Here is a 12304-nt window from a genome sequence, read left to right as displayed (position 1 = left end):
CCAAAAATATCTCCTTATTAAAACCAAAAAATAATTTAGCTTAACTCATAAAAAAATGTCTGCCTTTAGCATTATGCTCTTTTAAGATCTATCTATCTATATGGGATCAAAGTGACAAAAGCAACTTGAGAGATTAGGTACAATGTCTCTGAATTGTACGTGTAGAAACTGTTCAATTGGTGTATGTTCTGCTGTGCATATTCTCAACAAAAACAATAAGATAAATTATAAAAGAAAAACCTAAAAAAAAAAGATTGTAATATCGCAATTTCTCCACATAATTCTAGTTTCTGCATTGTTTGCTTTGAATGCATACAAGCTCATTATTGCTGAAAAAATAAAAAATAAGTGGTCCTGGGTCAAGTGGATCTCCACATGCAAAAGAATGAAGCTGGACCCATACTTCACACCACATATGAAAATAAACTCAAAGTGGATCAACGACCTAAATATAAGGACAAAAAGCCTAAGACTTTTAGAACAAAATACAGGAGTAATGCTTCAGGACCTAGTTTTTGACAATGAATTCTTAGATAAGGCACCAAAAGCACAAGCAACAAAAGACAAAACAGATAAACTGGACTTCATGAAAATTAAAAACATCTGTGCATCAAAGGATTTTATCAACAAAGTGAAGAGACAACCTACAGAACGGGAGAAAATATTTAGGAACCATAAAACTGGTAACGGTTTAGTATCAAGAGTATATAAAGAACTCCTACAATTCAACAACAGAAACACAACCCAATCCAAAAAAAAAAAAAAAGGGCAAAGGACTGGAATAGACATTTCACCAAAGAAGATACACGAATGGTCAATAACCACATGAAAAGATGCTCAACATCGTTAGTCGTTAGGGAAATGCAAATCAAAACCACAAGAGCTACCACTGCACCTTCACTAAGACGACTATTATCAGAAAAACAGAAAGCAAGCGTTGGTGAGAACGTGGAGAAACTGGAACCCTCATCCATTGCTGGTGGGATTGTAAAGTGGTACAGCCACTGTGGGAAGCAGTGTGGAGTTTCCTAAATTCCACTTCTGGGTATATATCCAAAAGAACTGAAGGCAGGAGCTCAAACAGGTACTTGTATACCAACGTTCATCACAGCATTATCCACAACAGCCAAAAGGTGTAAACAACCCAGATGTTAATCAACAGATGCACAGATAAATAAAATGTGGTATATGTATACAATGAAATATTACCAGCCATCAAGAGAAACGAAGTCCTCATACATGCTACAACATGGATGAACCTTGAAAACATCATGCTGAGTGAATTAAGTCAGACCCCAAAGAACAAATATTGAATGGTCCCACCTACATGAAATATCTAGAATAGGCAAGAGACCAAAGTTTATCCATGGTTACCAGGCGCTGTGAGGAGGGAGAGATGGGGAATTATTGCTTAAGGGGTACTGAATTTTAAGAATGATGAAAAAGTTTGGAAATGAATAGTGTTAATGTTTGCACAGTATGGTGAATGTAATTAATGTCATGGAATTGCATGTATAAAAATGGTTCAAATGCCAAATGTTTTGTGATTTATATATATATCTCACCACAGTCAACATTTTAAAAAAGAAGCATGAACAGTGCCTCACTCAGTGCAGCAGTGTTCTGATCCTCAATATTCAGCATCCAGTTACTTTCCACTCAGGCTCAGAGAGGCCCGTGAGAGCATAGAAAGAGAAAGAGGCAACGTTTCTCAGCCAGAGAGAGCACGGCGTCCAGCCCAGGGGAGCACAGCCCTGAAAGAGCTCTCTTCTGCCCTGTTAGGGCCCAATTGCTCTGGGACAAGCTGAGGGACTTTCACAGGGTTCCAGGGTCTCAGGAGGAGGTCTAGGCCAGGGGTACAGAGGCTCAAACGCCTTCAGGTCCAGGCAGATATGTATAAATGAGTGAAGTGGCCCTAATGCAAGACAAGAGGGAATGGTGGGGACTGTAGCAAAACAAAAACAAACAAAAAACAGACAGAAAAAAAAAAAAAACTGGAGAGTGTGAGTCGCTTCTAAAGACATTCAGATTCAAAATAATTTAGGACTCTGGGTTGTGCTGGCCAAAGTCTTGGGCCCCACATGTGCAAGTCTCTTATTTGGGGATGAGAAGACTAAAGTTCCAGGAAGAGAGGGTCTTACACAAAGTCACACTGTTTTAGGGTCAGTGTGTGGACGAGAGGACTCCTGGGTGGTGCAAATGGTTAATGCGCTTGGTGGCCAACTGAAAGGTTGGAGGTTTAGGTCCACCCAGAGGCACCTCTGAAGAAAGGCCTGGCAATCTATTTCCAAAAACTTAGCCACTGAAAACCCAGTGGAGCACAGTTCTATTCTGCTACACATGAGGTCATCATGGGTTGGGGTTGAGTTATCTAGTGCTGCTATAACAGAAATACCACAAGTGGATGGCTTTAACAAAGAGAAATTTATTCTCTCATGGTCTAGGAGGCTAGAAGCCCGAATTCAGGGTGTTAGCTCCAGGGGAAGGCTTTCTCTCTCTGTCGGCTCTGGAAGAAGGTCCTTGTCATCAATCTTCCCCGGTTGAGGAGCTTCTCAGCTCAGGGACCCCAGGTCCAAAGGGCATGCCATTCTCCCAGCTCTTGTTTCTTACTGGTATGAGGTCCCCCATCTCTCTGCTTGCTTCTTTCTTTTATACCTCAGAAGAGATTGATTTAAGACACAACCTAATCTTGTAGATTGAGTCTTGCCTCATCAACACAACTGCCTCTAATCCTGCCTCATTAACATCACAGAGGTAGGATTTACAACACATAGGAAAATCACACCAGATAACAAAATGATGGACAATAACACAACACTGGGAATCATGGCCTCGCCAAGTTGACAGATATTTTGGTGGCACACAATTCAATCCATGACAGATGACAACTCAGGTCTCCTCTGTCCAGGCCAATGCTTGTTCAGCAGAGGCAGGGTCGAAGGGAAGGGTCACTGGCCCCATGGAGAGCACCTCTGCAGAAGAAAGAACCCTGACCAGGTCTTAGGAGTCTGGGGGTCCATGCTGATTCTGTTTCAACTCAGACAAGTAAGTGCTTGGCCAGTAAGTATCTTTCACTTCTTGGGGCCACAAAGACAGTTGTGCAGATAGTCCTGCATATCCCTTCCAATTGTAACATTTGCAGACGGTGAGGGTGTTGAGTTGAACCGTGTCCCCAAAAACCATATGTTGAAGACCTAACCCCAGTACTTGTGAATGTGACTTATTTAGAACTAGGGTTGTTGCAGAAGTAATTAGTTAAGGACTTCTGTACGGACTCTAATCACTTAATGGCTAGTATCCTTATAAGAGGGAGAATTGATGCTGAGGGAAGATGGCCATGTGAAGACAGAGGCCAAGATTGGAGTCATACTGCCACAAGCCCAGGGATGCCTGGGGCTACTAGAAACTGAAAGAGACAAGGAAAGGTCATCCCCTAAAGCTTCAGAGAGAGCATGACACTGTTGACACACTGAACTCAGACTTTCGGCCTCCAGCACTCCGAGAGAATAAGTTTCTGTTGTTTTAATCCACATAATTTATGGTACTTTGTTATAGCAGCCCTAGTACACTAATACAGAGGATGTGATGGTTAAGGTTGCATGTCAACTTGGCTGGATCATCATTCTCAGTGGTTTGGCAGTTATGTAAGGATGTAGTTTGGCAGTTATATAATGATGTAGTCATCCTCCATGATGTGATCTGACATGATCAGCCAATCAGCTATAAGGGGAATTTCCTTGGGGGTGTGGCCTGCATCCAATATCTATATGGATGTTCTGGCAAAGCTTGCTTGCTTGCTCTAGATGCCACGTTCAGCTCCTCATCATCTGACCTCCAGTTCTTGGGACTTGAGCCAGACATATTGCCTGCTGATCTTGGGATTTGTCAGTCTCCACAGCCTGTGAGCCAGCAGCCTGCCATCTGACCTGCTGAGTTTGGGTTCGTCAGCCCCTGAAGCTACATGAGTCAGCAGCCTCCAACCTGACGCTTGACCCAAAGACTTAGAACTTGCCAGCCTCTACAACTGTGTGAGCCATTCCTCGAGATAATTCTTTCTCTCTCTGTCTCTCTTTATATATATAAACTTTGCTGGTTTTGCATCTCTGGAGAACCCAGCCTAAGACAGAGGGGAAGGTAGGAGTCATCATTTAGACCTTCCTTCTCTCACCCTCACCTCCAATCAGATTCTACACCCTTAAGCCCATTCTCTCCTTTTTTACCTCATGACCCAAGTCTGGTAGAACCCTCATCCACTCTCTCCTGATGACTGCAAGAGCCTCCTGACCAGGCTCCTTCCCCCATGCTCTACCTCATTCTATCCATCCTCAGCTGTCAAATACTGTATCAACAAAAGAGTTGATTATGTCATGTTCCAGCTGTTTGAAACCTTCTATGGCTCCCTAGCACCTTCTGGAATAAAGCCCAAACTTAGAATGGTACCTTGGGCCCTCAAGGAAAGGGCTTCATTTTCAGCTCTTCTCCAGCTCCCCTTGTCCAAATAGTCCACGCCCCATCATACCAAACTGCTTGCCATTCTATTAACACATTCTGCGTATTCCCACTTCCGTGCCTTTAGCACATGCTGCTCCCCTGCTTTGAGTGCCCTTCCCCATCTTGTGTGCCTAGCAGGAGTGGGGGAATTGGTCTGGCTTGGTACAGGCAATAATGGAGCATATTGTTTGTAGGAATTAAAAAACAATAAGCAAACTTACTAAAGGTTGGCCCTCTTTTTCTTGGTAACTATGCACTTATAATTCTAAATATTTGAGGGTGATAAAATACTCCTCCCCACTGGGGCAGACCATTCTAACCACATCTCTAGAACATGGTACACCCCTGCTTATCCCTCAAACCCTGATTTAAATGTCCGTTCATTGGTAAAGCCCTTCCTTGACCCTCTGCCCCACTGCTATACTCTCCACCCCCATATTAATGCTTCTCTCCTCTGAACTGCATATTTTCCTGTTTTATACTTAGAGTCCCTGGGTGGTGCAAATGGCTAAGCACTCAACTACCAGCTGAAAGGCTGGCAGTTCAAACTCAACCAGAGGTGCCTCAGAAGACAGGCCTGGGGATCTGCTTCCAAAAGGTCCCAGCCTTGGAAACTGTATGGAACAGTTCTACTCTGCACACACGGGGCGCCATCAGTCAAGACTGACTCAATGGCAACTAACAAGAACAATGACACTTACATCACTGCCTTTGTAATGCTACATTTAACTCCTGTTTACAAGTCTTTCTCTCTCAGCAGACTGTAAATTCCTTGAAGACAGAGGTTATGATATATCTGTGTCTTCCTAAAGCTTAGCACGCTGCCTGGAATGTAACAGGAGCTCAGAAACATGTAATAAGGGAATGAATGAGCACAGTTTGAGCCCTTCTGAATGCTGATTTAGGCTCGATGGGCTTCCAAGTCACAACCCAATTAAAAGCTCCAATTTATGCTTAAAATGTTGTGCAGGTCAAGTTGTTATGTTCCGGCTGGAATGTCTCTCCTTGCTGGGGCTCGGCAAGGGGGTGTTTGGGTGGTATTGAAATGATTCACTGCCCTAGTGGCTTAACAGGATTACCAAGGGGCTTACATTGCTCAATGAAGCATGGTGGGAGCCCCAGCCGCGCCAGCCAGGTCAGGAGCTGAAGCTGTTATGTGGCGACTGTTTCCCTGGTGCCTGGGGACAGAGGAAATTAAAAATCACTACAGTCCACTAGCTGAGGAGAGAAAGGTTCAAAAGAAACACACAGAGTGAGAGAGTACCTCCCCTGACTGGATTTCATCCTCCTTTCTGCCCTCAAGACCCCAGAAGACCTACCTGGAAGGAGCTTCAGATAAAATCTGGAATAATCACCTTATCCTGCAGACTGGGAAACTGAGATCCAGAAAGAGGGATAACCTACTCAAGGTCATACATCCAGTAAGTGACAGTATGGAGAATTGGGGCTACGTATTTTCATTCTCTGTCCAGTAAGGAACATCAAGGCATGGAACCATGCAAAGAAGTGGGGAGAAGGTAAACCTCCTCCCCCACCAAAAAAACCAGACCTGTTGCCACTGAATCAACTTCGACTCATAGCGACCCTACAGGACAGAGTAGAACTGCCCCATAGAGTTTCCTGGGCTGTAATCGTTACGGGGGCAGATTACCAACTCTTTCCTACCTTGGAGCCACTGGTGGGTTTGAGCTGCCAACCTTTTGGTTAGCAGCCTCACTTCCAAAACCAAACCAACTGCCATCAAGTTAACTCTGACTCACAGCCACCCTATAGGAAAGAGTAGAGTGGCCCCGAAGGGCTTCCAAGGCTGTAAATATTTTTTTTTTTTTTTGTGGTTCCATTATATTTATTTTTTAATTGTACTTTAAATGAAGGTTTACAGAACAAACTAATTTCTCATTAAACAGTACGCATATTGTTTTATGACACTGGTTAACATAACAACCCCATGACATGTCAACACTCTCCTTTCTCGGCCTTGGGTTCCCTATTACCAGCTTTCCTGTCCCCTCCTGCCTTCTAGTCCTTGCCCCTGGGCTGCTGTGCCCCTTTAGTCTTGTTTTGTTTTATGGGTCTGTCTAATCTTTGGCTGAAGGGTGAGCCTCAGGAGTGACTTCATTACAGAGTAAAAGGGTACGTGGGGGTCAGACTCCCAGGGTTTCTCCAGTCTCAGTCAGGCCAGTGAGTCTGATCTTTTTTAGTGAGTTATAATTTTGTTCCACATTTTTCTCCAGCTCTCTCTGAGACCCTCTGTTGTGACCCCTGTCAGAGCAGTCAGTGGTGGTAGCCGGGCACCATCAAGTTGCTCTGGACTCAGTCTGGTGGAGGCTGTGGCAGATGTGGTCCATTAGTCCTTTGGACTAATCTTTCCCTTGTATCTTTAGTTTTCTTCACTATTCCTTGCTCCTGAAGGGGTGAGACCACTGGAATACCTTAGATGGTCACTCACAGGCTTTTAAGACCACAGATGCTACTCACCGAAGTAGAATGTAGAACATCTTCTTTATAAACCATGTGATGCCAATGGAGCTAGATGTTCCCCAAGACCATGGTCCCCCACGGCAAGGCTATAAATCTTTATGGAAGCAGACTGCCATATCTTTGTCCCATAGAGTGGCTAGTGGGTATGAACTGACGATCTTTTGGTTAGCAGCTGAGCTCTTGATCACTGTGCCAAGAAGGTACTGGAGAGTAAATTCACACTCGGTTTTAACTAAGAGTTGGGTGGTGCTGTTAGTTGTTATCAAGTGGGTTTTGACTTGTGGCAACCTTATGTACAGCAGAATGAAACGCTGACCAGTCCTGAGCCATCATCATGATTGTTTGTATGTTTGAGCCCATTGTTGTGGCTGTTGTGTCAATCCATCTCATGGAGGGTATCCCTTGTTTTTGCTGACCCTCTACTTTGCAAACATGATGTCCTTTTCTAGAGATTGGTTTTTCCTGATGACATATCCAAAGTGAATCAAAGTCTTACCATCCTGACTTCTAAGGAGCATTCTGGTTGTATTTCTTCCAAGACTGATTTGTTTGTTCTTCTGGCAATCCATGGTATATTCAATATTCTTTGCCAACACTACAACTTGAATGTAAAGAGTTGAGTACTAGGGTAATAAGGAGCACACCTCACATCGCACTCTTTGAAAGCAGGCATGGAGTACGGGCTTGATAATGTCTACTGTACGGGCGTTCATCAAATGGCTGCCACATTTAAATTTCTGTAAGGGGCACAAACCTGGCAGTGTGGTGTGGAGAAGGACCATTTGCTGAGATTGGAAGATACCTGGATTCTGGTTCCAGCTCATCAGATTATCAGCTGAGTGATCTGAGGCTGGTTCTTCCCTTGCCCCTCACCTCTAAGCCAGGATCATAATGCCTGTCCAACTAACCACTTACCAGGGCTACTAGGAGCTTGAATGAGATAATATCTGCAAAAGTGCCCTGCAGACAAAATCAAAAACAGCTCTCAGACTAGCCACTTGTAAAGTGTGGTTATTGGTAAGGGTAGGAGAAATGCTATTCACCAGAGTTCCTTTTAGGAAGAGATTTGGAGGAAAGAACATGCATAGGCACTGAAGGGGCCTGAATATGAGGGGACCATTTTGGGGAGGGACAGGTGATGGGAGGAATCATTTGCTTGTTGCTCTGGGAAATGAAGTTGACAAAAAGAGATGGGAGGAGGCCAACAAGATAGCAAAAGGCTGCCCTGTCATTGATGAGACTCCTTCTTGGGACTCCAGTCACCAGCAAAGTTGCAAATTCACAAAGTCCTGGGTGGAAGTGGATTTTTTTGTGAGGGCCAGGGGAGGAACTGGTTGTGTGCCTGAATTTGTCCAGGGCAGAAGCTGGCAGCACACTCAGATGAGGGGGCATGAAGGCTGAGTGAGGCCCAGTAACATAGCTGGGGATACTCACTGAAATTGAGCTGTGGATTTGAGGCTCTCACAGGCTTGGAATTGGGGGTTTTGGTCAAGTTTGATCAGATCTCTGATGGACCTCAGCTGAACTCTGAGTTGCATATAATTGGGTATTTCCCATGAGGACTGAGCCCCCAGGCAGTGCCACTGATGAGGGCCATGGTGTCCCAGCACTGAGAATACAGTGCCCACACATTCCACCTCATGCAGCCCTCTCCTTTGCAGCCCCAGTGCAAGAACTGGGAAGCCAGCACTGGTTTGTTTTTTCTCCCAAACAATTGTGCGTTCCGAGGTCCTCACATGGCAGCCATAAATGAGTGACCTTTGCAAACAGGGCAGACTCCTGAAGGGGTCCCATGTGCTTTCTACTGTCACCAGTAAAGAACGTGTCAGTAATGGGGTCCCTCAGAGAGTAGTCAACCTCTGCTCTTCTGCTCAGTTGCCAGATGACATGCTAGCTAGTGGCTTAGAGCACTGAGCCAATAGGATCAGTATACATACAGCTCACTCTGCCCCACACAGCTTTGCATCAGAGAAAATGCTGCTCTTCCTAGAGGGTCCATCCCCTTTGGCTGTGTCATCACCTGCCTGGAATTTGATCCTAAGGAAACCTACAAAATCACAGAGCTAAATATCCTAAGATGTTCTCTACAAAACTATCCAGAACACTAAGCAGCTGGAGGCATAAAGTTCCAACAATAGGTAAAAGGCAAGAAATGTACCATGAATTACCACAATGGCACTTCTGCAGTCATAAGATAAAGACTGGAGCAATTTGGAGAATGCTTAATGATATAATACTAAGCAAAAATGCAGAACCCCAAATAGTATGTGTAATAGGTTTGCAGCTAGGCAGAAAATGTGCCCTGTAAGTGGACAAGACAATTGGCGTGACAATGGAAAATAAAAATTGTTGCAAAAAGATAAAACAGTCAACTTTTTCTTTAATGTTATCTTTTATATCAACTTCTTTGCATTTCAGTAGGTTCAAGCCTATACTCTTATCCAACTGCTCATCTACATCTGTTTTCCCTGCCTAGTTAGACTTCACACAGCTCTCTCTCGAGATATTTACGGCTCTGTTTGTGCTGACTTGTTCTACCTCACTCACCATGAAGATCTTCCTGTAAGTGAAACCCACACAATACTGGGCAAGAAGTGGCTAAACAATAATGTCCCACTTGCTGTTGCTTGGGAAACATTTAATGATATTGCCCTGGAAGTGTCATGGTACTCGCAAATGGAGAATCCATTTTCAGTTTGGACTCTAATCAGAAACTCTTCCCACCAGAGAGGCTATAAACCCTTCCCATCAACCAGCATGCAGAGACCAGAGCTGCCAGGATTGATGAATCCTGATCCCCGCTGAGAAAATGCAGCTCCAGCATGATCCGTGAGCGAGACAGTGCCACAGTGTTAGTGGTGCTGCCAGGCCCAGGGTGAGTAAGCAAAGACTACAAATTCTCTGTGATCAGTAATTAGGGGCCTTGAACAAGCAACGGACATTTCGGTACAGACTAGAGGACCTCAGGACCAGAGAAATGTGGCCCACAGAAGAGATCTCAACACCCCAGGCACTCAGATCTGCCCTTGATCCTTCAATGTCTGGCACCAGAACTCAAAGTACAGTTCCTGTATGATTCATTTTCTATAAGGATTACAGAGGGAATGGTATTTAGGTCTCTTTCCAGAGAACGTGCTCAAGCATCCTCAGCACATCTTCATAAAGGGCCAGGTTAAAGAATATCAGGTACTGCTCTACAGACACCTGGGCCAGGTGAGGCCTATTGGACATCTAGAATCAGGGTTCAGCACCCTGAGTAGACGGACCTGGGAGAGCAGCTGCCCCTAGAGAATTCTGCGTGAATAGGCTTGCTTCTTTCTGGATGAGCAATGTCCATAGGATGAGGAAAGCCCTTCATAACTATTTCCACAGAAACATCACAGAGGAGAAGTATACACAAGAAAGTGATTACATGGCTACTCTGGAGAAGGGCATCAGGGTGGTTGGGGAAAGGATGAGAGGAAGACTCTCACTATATTCCTCTTATGCCTTTTGAATTTTTGAACCACTCATTACCAAATCAAAAAACGGTTGAAGAATGAATGAATAAAACCCAAAACCCATTGTCATCTAGTCGATTCTGACTCATAGTGACCCCATAGGACAGAGGAGAACTGCCCCATAGGGTTTCCAAAATGAATAGTTAAGTAAAATTAAATAAAGTGAAAAAATACAGATGATCTACCAATGACATTTCCCTGAATGACATGTCCGCTGAGGCTAGCGGACAATTTAGGTGGTGGTGATGGTAAAAATTAAGGAGTTCCAAGAAGACTCTTACTTCACAAAATATCATCCCAGCCATTCTGAAAGTTTACTATTTGAAATTCACTCTTGAGAGCTAAGGAAATATATCACCATAAAATGCTCACATAGTCCCTGAAGAGGAATGAAATACATTCATTGTCATCTAATACAAATTCAAAATGAATCATCATCTATTGGAGGGATGGGAGGAAAACTAGTTTCTCCATGGCCAAAAAAAGTATTTCCATGACTATAACGGCAAGTGTCTACATTGTCAACGTAGAAAAAGTTGGTGGCAAGCCAAGATTTGCTACCAAGACGTACAGCATCACTTTCTCAGCTTCAGCTCTGTATGGCCGTGAGGCAGGGATCAGGTGCGAGGCTCATGTGTGCTGGGCAGTGGGCCAAGGCCATACTGACTGAACAGACCAAGGGCCAGAGAACTGAGAGGAGCACATTGTTATGTTCTGAAGTGCCTCCGATTTTCCTAAACGGAAAAAAATTATTTGTGCCCGCCTTCCAACAGTGTCTGAAGCCCTCTGTCAAGGCCCTGTGCCTCACAGGCATCAGGTGCCAAGAAAGGAGGCAGCCCTTGAATAAAGGTAGGGAAAGGAGCAATAGAGGGGAGAATGGAAGAGGAGGCTGCTGTCTGTTATTTCCAGGTGAGCTTGAGACCAGCACAGGTGTGTGAGGAGTGGGTGCCTTACAAAGGACAGGCTCTCTGAGATGAGATGGTATTACTGTGCCCTCACCTTTTAACACTGGGTAGTTTTTGATAACCTCCTGCCAAAGTGTACTAAAGATTAGGTTTCTTAACTGCATCTGAACAGAATAACTTGTGTAAGAAAAGCCTCAAAGTGAAAAGAGAAATGAACGGAAGAGGCCAGTCCTAATATTCTCCTAGGGGAAGGGTGGCTGGTTGCTCAAAAACACCTCTAAGACCTAGCAGTCCTTGAAACATTGGGATCTAGCTGGCTCTTTAGAAAGGTAGGCCTCCATACCCTAGGCAGGGGGATCAGCCCTGCTTGGGGAAGGAGCGCTTCCTGACTTTAGTGATATAGGACAAGGATGCTAGTGCCTCTCCCTCCAACCTTCCAGATCACACTTCTAAATCACAGCCCGCATCACATCTCACTTTCACTCCAAAGCCTTCAGTGGCTTTTGCCTGTTTATTCCTTGAATCTCCTATTCACTCTGGCGTTCACTGCCCCCAAAATACGGTGTTGCCTTAGTTTCTTTATGCTGTTGTAACAGAAATACCACAAGTGGGTGGCTTCTCAAACAGAAATTTATTTTCTCTCAGTTCAGGAGGCCAGAAGTTCGAATTCGGAGTGTTGGCTTTAGGGCAAGGCTTTCTCTCTCCATTCCCTCTAGGGAAGGTCCTTGTCTCTTTTCAACTTCTGTTCCTCATCTCCTTGGTGATCTTCATGTGATGTGGCATCTAGCTTCTTGCATCTCTACTTGCTTCTCTGTGCCTAATCTGCTTGTTTTATATTCAAAATCAATTGGCTTAAAACGTACCTTATGCTGATGTGGCCTCATTAACATAACAAAGAAAAACTTATTCTCAAATGGGATTACATCT

The 12304-nt window shown here is 44.4% G+C and overlaps 1 pseudogene; it reads right to left on the bottom strand.

Annotated features, from left to right (window-relative positions):
- Positions 1-12304, bottom strand: part of LOC126062252 (ras-related protein Rab-13-like) — a 29801-nt pseudogene that overhangs the window by 15067 nt on the left and 2430 nt on the right.

This window comes from Elephas maximus, chromosome 1, assembly GCF_024166365.1.
Source record: "Elephas maximus indicus isolate mEleMax1 chromosome 1, mEleMax1 primary haplotype, whole genome shotgun sequence".
In the NCBI taxonomy this organism is placed as follows: Eukaryota; Metazoa; Chordata; class Mammalia; order Proboscidea; family Elephantidae; genus Elephas; species Elephas maximus.
The sequence above is the reverse complement of the archived record's forward strand: the minus strand, read 5'-3'. Positions and strand labels throughout refer to the sequence as shown.